The following is a 7,500-nucleotide window of genomic DNA, read 5'->3' as shown; positions in this document are numbered from 1 at the left end:
ATGTATATATATATATATATATATATATATATATATGTATATATACATATATATATATATATATATATATATATATATATATATATATATATATATATATATATATATATGTATGTATATCTATATATATATATATATATATATATATATATATATATATATATATATATATATATATATTTACAGTATATATATATACATATATATGTATATATATATATATATATGAATAAATAACGAATATAAAAATTGTCTCTGGATAAAACTCAAACTCTCTTAAGCTCGCTTTTATAAGAAAAATAGTTGCAAAAATATCCTTCAAGTAACACAGGGTCCTCCAAGTTTTTGGGAGTATAGTGTAATGACCTGAAAGTTTCTACATCAAAAGAGTCTATTTTTTGCCGCTTTTTTAATTTCCTCCATCAAAGGTCTACTTTGATAAGAAAGCAAAATAGGAGAAAGAAATTATTCATTGAGATGTCCTTTAAAAAAGAATGAAAAGTCAATGTAGATTATTCCAAAGAACGGAAAATTTATGATATATTTTTCCTCCTGATTCTTGGGTTAATTGCTTTCAATATTTCTTCATAAAATATGAATAAAAAGAGAAATAATTCATTGCATAGTGAAAGCAATGAATGTTTATATTCCCCTGAATATTCATTAATTTGAATCAATTAGGCTAAATTACTATAATTGATTTTTTCTGTTGATGTTTTTATAGTTTACATATACTCTACATAGTATATATATATATATATATATATATATATATACATATATATATATATATATATATATATATATATATATATATATATATATATATATATATATATATATATATATGTATATATATATATATATATATATATATATACATATATATATATGTATATATATATATATATATATATATATATATATATATATATATATATATATATATATATATATATATAACGGATTTTGAGCGAAGCGAAAAATCTATTTTTGGGTGAGATGGCCATGTCGTCCTGATGGAAGTTCCTATAGGGTAGCTTCCTAGGGTATATTACAACTACGGCGATATTCCCAGAGAATTTACCTTAAGGTACCAGAATTCTAACTCCTGGAGCGAGTATCCCTAGTGAAAGGGATATCGCGACATATCAGAGGACGTATTCTAGACACGTCACATGGCAATCTACATCCTGGACAGAGATTTCGTCTCGTAGGAGGTGATTGGCGAGATGCGAATTCGGGAAAGAAAAAGGGGAGCCGCTCCCAAGGCTTCCCTATCCCCCGATTAGTAAGCGTGCCTGGCGCCAATCTTGGCGCCATCTGTATTCCTTGTAGCGTACACGAGGTGCTACAGATACTGTATGTAGGGAGGGGTCCTACAGCCCTTTCTTAGAAAGGCAAGGGCGGGTCCATCAGGACGACATGGCCATCTCACCCAAAAATAGATTTTTCGCTTCGCTCAAAATCCGTTTTTTGGGCTCAAGCCATGTCGTCCTGATAGAAGTGTACCAGAGCATTACTGTATCTGTGGATTCTCAGAACGTGCTGTACTCCCCGGAGGTAATTTTTTCCCCGTCGACTAGACCTAGAGACCTAAGATGTTACCGTTATACATCTTTTCAACAAACTATAAACTATGTTAGAGCTTCCTGCCCCCTACAGGGAAGAGTCCTACTAGACTCTGGAAAAGTCTCGAAGAGTACATATACCTATGTATGAATACCAGGCAAGCTAATATAGTGGTCTCGCCCTATATTAAGTAAAGCATAGTTTGTACAGAACCACTGCGTCAATATATATTGACCAGTAATCCGCACAATACTTGTATTGGACAAAGGTTTATATCCGCATAGGAAGAAACTAATAAAAACCGCCCTCGTCCCTTTATGGGATGGAGTCCTCCCATTAGGGGACTTACATAAACCAATGCAACATAGCTTGCATAACAGAACAATTCTATCAGAATTATCCCAGATAAGATACATAGAATTAAATGCTCAATTATACCAATAAATTGACACAGGTGAAAGAGACGCAAGGTTCTCAAGAACAAGTTTATTGACAGACAATAAACAGACAGGTTAACAACAAATATATATATATATAAAAGAGGATAACCCAAAACTTTAAGCATAAGTATGATAGTAAACAGAACTTGTTTATCTGAAAGAAAAACCATTAAACGCCACTTTAATAAGATACCGAGGTATCAAGTCATAAAAGTCTGTATTACAAATCAATCACATTAGCGTTAGAAACGCTCGGCACACATGTCTGTACTTATGCTAGGTTCACCTTTGAAAGAAGGAACAGTCTATGTAGGCACTTGGTGCCCTCATTTAGTTTGTAGTACAGTATGTACCTACACACTCACCCTGGACTTAATCGTCCCAATTAAGACCAATGTTCCTCGCAGAGTTAAACAGTAGGGTTAACTACACGACCCACTGCTACCACAGATCTCATAAGTTCCTCTACTTGCTTCGCATAGTGGCGAAAGAACACCTTGGAAGACTTCCAGCCCGTGTATGAACGGAGATGTTCAAAATCCATACAATTAAAGAAATTTAGGGATGAGGCAACTTTCCTCGGATCGTGACCTGCGGGTGTACTGTCAGGATCCGCTCTGCGAATAAAATATGTGATTTTCGCTTTGAGTTGATTCAGAGATAAATTTGAGCCTGATGTTTCTCCCCTGAATAGTTGACCACCCTTGAAGTCTGAAGTTCTACGAAGATAGACCTTTAGGCATTCTACTGGACATAGAGATGCATCTTCTTTCAGAGGGCAGATTCTCCAGGGACCCCACCTGTTGGTGGGTAACTCATTCTTGGCGAGAAACGTAGGATCCAGAAACAGGTTCAGATCCCCCCCATCCAGGAACTGAACACGACCTGCCTCTCTCGAAAGGGCTACGATCTCACTAACCCTGGCCCCGGACGCGAGTGCAAATAGGAAAATAACTTTTTGCGTCAAATCCTTTAACGCACATTCTTCATTGCTCAACAGGGAGGCGAAATGAAGAACTTTGTCTAAAGACCATGAGATGGGCTTTGGAGGTGCTGAAGGTCTGAGCGTAGCGCAGGCTTTCGGAACTTTATTAAAGATCTCGTTACCTAAGTCGATCTGGAAGGCAAATAAAATGGGTCTCATCAATCAAAGCAGATTTACACACTGAAATCGTGTTAGCTGCCAACCCTTGGCCATGGAGGTGGATGAAGAAAGATAAGCAGAAGTCTGTTGAGATCTCCTGCGGATTCTTTGCCTTTACAAAGGCCACCCATTTTCTCCAAGATGACTCATATTGCCTTCTAGTCGATTTGCACTTATATTCCTCTAGGAAGTCTATGCTGGCTTTCGAAATCCCGAAACGCTTTCTCACCGCAAGGGCGAGAAAATCATGAGCTGCAGGGTCCGGGTTTTCTGTAATGAAGCGCAGACAGTCGACTTCTGGACTCGCTGGGTCAGAACTGGATGTGGTAGCGGCACAAACTTCATCTGTAGTTCCAACGCCAAGGGGAACCACATACTGTTCGGCCACTTGTGGGCCACTATTGCCGCTACCCCCTTGAAGGATCTCAGTTTGTTGAGGACCCTCAACAGAAGGTTGTGAGGAGGGAACAGATAAATCCTGGACCATCTGTTCCAGTCGAGGGACATCGCGTCCACTGCTTCCGCTAAGGGGTCCTCGTACGGGGACACGTACAGGGGCAACTTCTTGTTGTCTTTCGTCGTAAAGAGGTCTATCTGCAGTTCTGGGACTTGATTCAGAATGAAGGAGAATGATCCTGCGTCTAAGGACCATTCCGACTCTATCGGTGTGAACCTGGATAGAGCGTCCGCTGTCACATTGCGGACTCCTTGAAGGTGAACTGCCGACAGGTATCACTTCTTCTTTTCCGCCAATCGGAAAATGGCTAACATCACTTGGTTGAAAGGTGGTGACCTCGACCCTTGTTGATTCAAGCATCTCACAACCACCTCGCTGTCCATCACCAATCTTATTTGGATCTAGTGACGCGGGGAGACTTTCTTTAAGGTAAGGAGCACTGCCATAGCTTCTAGAAAGTTTATATGAAAGGTCCTGAATAGCTTGGACCAAGTCCCCTGGACTTTTTTCCGATGAGAGTGACCTCCCCATCCCTCCTTTGAGGCGTCTGAGTGAATCGTCATCGACGGGGGAGGTGGCTGAAGAAGAACCGTCTTCTTTAGATGTCTGGCTTGGGACCAAGGCCTGAGAAGAGTACGTAGCCGAGGCGGCACTGGTCTTCTCAGATCTCTTCGCGCGTTTGATGCATACCTTCTCCAAACTCCGGTTGCATCCTTTAGCTGTGCTCTTAGCACTGGGTCTGTCACTGAAGCAAACTGGAGAGAGCCTAGTACCCTCTCCTGTTCGCGTCTTGATATCCTTTCGGAATCTAGAAGTCTCTTGACAGAGCCTGCTATCTCCTTCCTTTTCTTCGTCGGGATGGAGAAACTGTGTGACAAAAGCTCCCAGTGGATTCCCAGCCACTGGAACTTTTGGGATGGAGAAAGTCGAGACTTTTTTCTGTTGATCTTGAAGCCTAGGTACTCTAGGAACTGGATCACCTGACTGGAAGCTTGCAAGCATTCGGTCTCGGATGCTGCCCACACCAGCCAGTCGTCCAGGTAGGCTACTACCTGAATTCCCTTTAGGCGTAATTGTTTGAGAGCTGCGCTCGCAAGCTTCGTGAAAATCCTTGGGGCTATGTTTAGCCCGAATGGCATGGCTCTGAAGGCGTATAGTCTCCGTTGTAGCCTGAACCCTAGGTAGGGGGAGAGTCGATGGCTGATTGGAATGTGCCAATAGGCGTCTGACAAGTCTATAGAGACTGAGTATGCCCTCTTGGGCAGTAAGGTCCTTATGTGTTGCAGTGTTAGCATCTTGAATTTGCAATTCACTATGATCTTGTTGAGTGGCGACAAGTCCAGAATGACTCTGAGCTTTTCCGAGTCTTTCTTGGGAACACAAAACAGCCTCCCTTGGAATTTGATGGACTTCACCTTTCGGATCACCTTTTTCTCCAACAGTTCTTGAACGTACTCCTCCAGAACGGGGGTGGAGTGTTGGAAAAACCGAAGGCACGGGGGTGGAGTGCTGTACCAGCTCCAGCCCAGTCCATTCTTGAGTAGGCTTTGGGCCCAGGGATCGAAGGTCCAGCGATCCCAAAATTTCATCAGTCTCCCTCCTACCGGTATCGTTTCACTTGGACTGCCGTCCTGAGGTCTTGCCTCCCTGACCACGACCACCTCTGAATCCCCTTCCCCTTGAGGGGCGCCTAGACGAGCCTCTGGCTGCTCCTCTAGGTTTTGCACGAAAGGAAGAAGACTGTCCTTCGAACATTGGGGTGAATGTGGTTGACTGACCTGGCACAGCCTGGGGTACCCACTGAAAAGTAGTCGGGGTTTGTGCCACCATCTGGGGCACTGGAGGCAATGGCAATTGCAGTTGCTGTTGCTGTCTAAAAGGCTTGGCTGACTGAGACGGTAGCCTAGTCCTCATATTCTTCCTCTTTGGTTGAGGACCCTCATCCGGGGAAGATTTTCTTTTGATAGCCAGGCCCCACTTCTGGAGAAGGTTTCTATTCTCCACGGCGGCCTTATCAACAACCTCTTTTCCCCAAATGTTGGAGGAGATTAACCTCCTTGGCTCGTGTCTCACCGAAGCCCCGGTGAACACGAACTCCCTGCAAGCTCTCTTTGCCTTGACGAAGCTATAAAGGTCCTTCGTCACTGTGGCTAGGTGAGACTTAGCCACTACCATGAACATTTCATGGACCTTGGGGTCACTTGCCATCGTCTCAAGAGTAGTCTGATGAGACATTGAGGCAGCCAGTCTTTCTTTTGTCTCGAACTCTCTTCGTAAAAGAGAGTCGGACAGCTTGGGGAGGTCCTCACCGAATTGCCGTCTGGCAATATCAGCCTCCAACTTTCCCACTGAGAATGTCAGATGGACATCCTTCCAGTCTTTGTGGTCCATAGGCAGGGCCAGTGACAAGGGTTTACACTCCTCCAGGGAGGGGCAAGGCTTGCCGGCCTCGACTGCCTTTAGGACAGCCGCAAACCCTTTCTGTAAAAAGGGGAAGGCTCTAGCAGGAGAGGACACAAAAGAAGGGAGCTTCTTGCTCAATGCAGCTACCTTCGAGTTAGAGAAGCCCCTCTCTTTCATCGAGGATGAAAGTAGGGCTTGAGCCTTAGCGTGGTCCACAATTATGACCTCCTTCGGCTCTGTCTCCTCCCTTGAAGCTGGTTCTTTTCTCAGCCGGACATAGCAGTCCGGATATGATGCCTTGCTGGGCCAGAATTCCACCTCCTCTAGGGGAACTGAACCCAGCTTATCCGAGATGACGATCTTTCCAGTCGTCATCGGCATGTGCTCAGCATACCTCCATGGGTTAGCATCTGAGCATACGGGAAGGTCTTTCACATTAAGCCTTTTCCGGGGCCCACGTGATTCTGCCAGGGACTGCATACGCAGTTCCATAGCAGCCGCCTTCTCCTGATTCTCCTTCTGCATTTGTTGGATCATTCCAACAATCGAAGAGAGGGCCTGTCCCAGTTCTACTGGGAGACCAGCCGATGTTGAGGGGATAGGCTCCGTAATCTGAACCGGAATAGCCGACACCTCGTCGACCTCATCCTCTACGACATCCGGGGTTTGAACTTCATCCTGACCTTCTGCCAGGAGGTCTTGTTCCAAACGTTCGTCCAGGTCAGACATCCTGTCATCTAACTGGATGTCTTGCATCGCGACTGCGACTTCCACGTCCACCTGGACTTGATCTTGAGGGATCTCCTCTTGAGGCTGGGGAATCACTGCATCAGCTGATGCCTGGGGAAAAAGATACGCCCTCATCTTCTCATTTGGAAGATAAGGGCCAGAGGTGTTCTTCTTGAAGCCCCTTACCCAAGTACGAAGCTTTTCCCTTGCTATATCCCTTGATTCCGCCGTTCTAGGGGAATCAAAAGCCTCAGTAATCAGGTTAGTGCATACAGTACATACCTGAGGGTCCCAATACTGGAGATCATCCTTGGAGACAGCGCATGCTGCGTGTCTCCTACAGCACTCATGTCCGCAGAGGTTCTTGCTGCGGACGTTGCAGAAAACATTTCCGCACTTCGGAGGGTCCTCCTGTAAAGAGAAGAAATTTCCATGAGTATCAAGTGAACTATGTATCACTGGATATGCATAGTATAGCATAACAATGCATAAAGGAAAGACACACACTTGTGTTTCCCTCACAACCCATTGTTGCAGCCTTCCAGATAATAAAATCAAAATGGTTTATCTCTTCTAGAGTAACCAATGCAAGGTTTCCAGAGGAAACAGGTGGAGCTCACACCTAAGCAATGATTTTAAAATCCTGGATAATAGACAGGGAAGAACTCAGCTTCCTATCTGAGGGCAACAGCAAAGGGATGTGCAAGAAAACACAATAGTGTTAGAAGATACAGTGCTGTACCAAAACCCTTACT

Source organism: Palaemon carinicauda, chromosome 6 (assembly GCF_036898095.1).
Source record: "Palaemon carinicauda isolate YSFRI2023 chromosome 6, ASM3689809v2, whole genome shotgun sequence".
Lineage (NCBI taxonomy): Eukaryota > Metazoa > Arthropoda > Malacostraca > Decapoda > Palaemonidae > Palaemon > Palaemon carinicauda.
Note: the sequence above shows the minus strand (reverse complement) of the source record.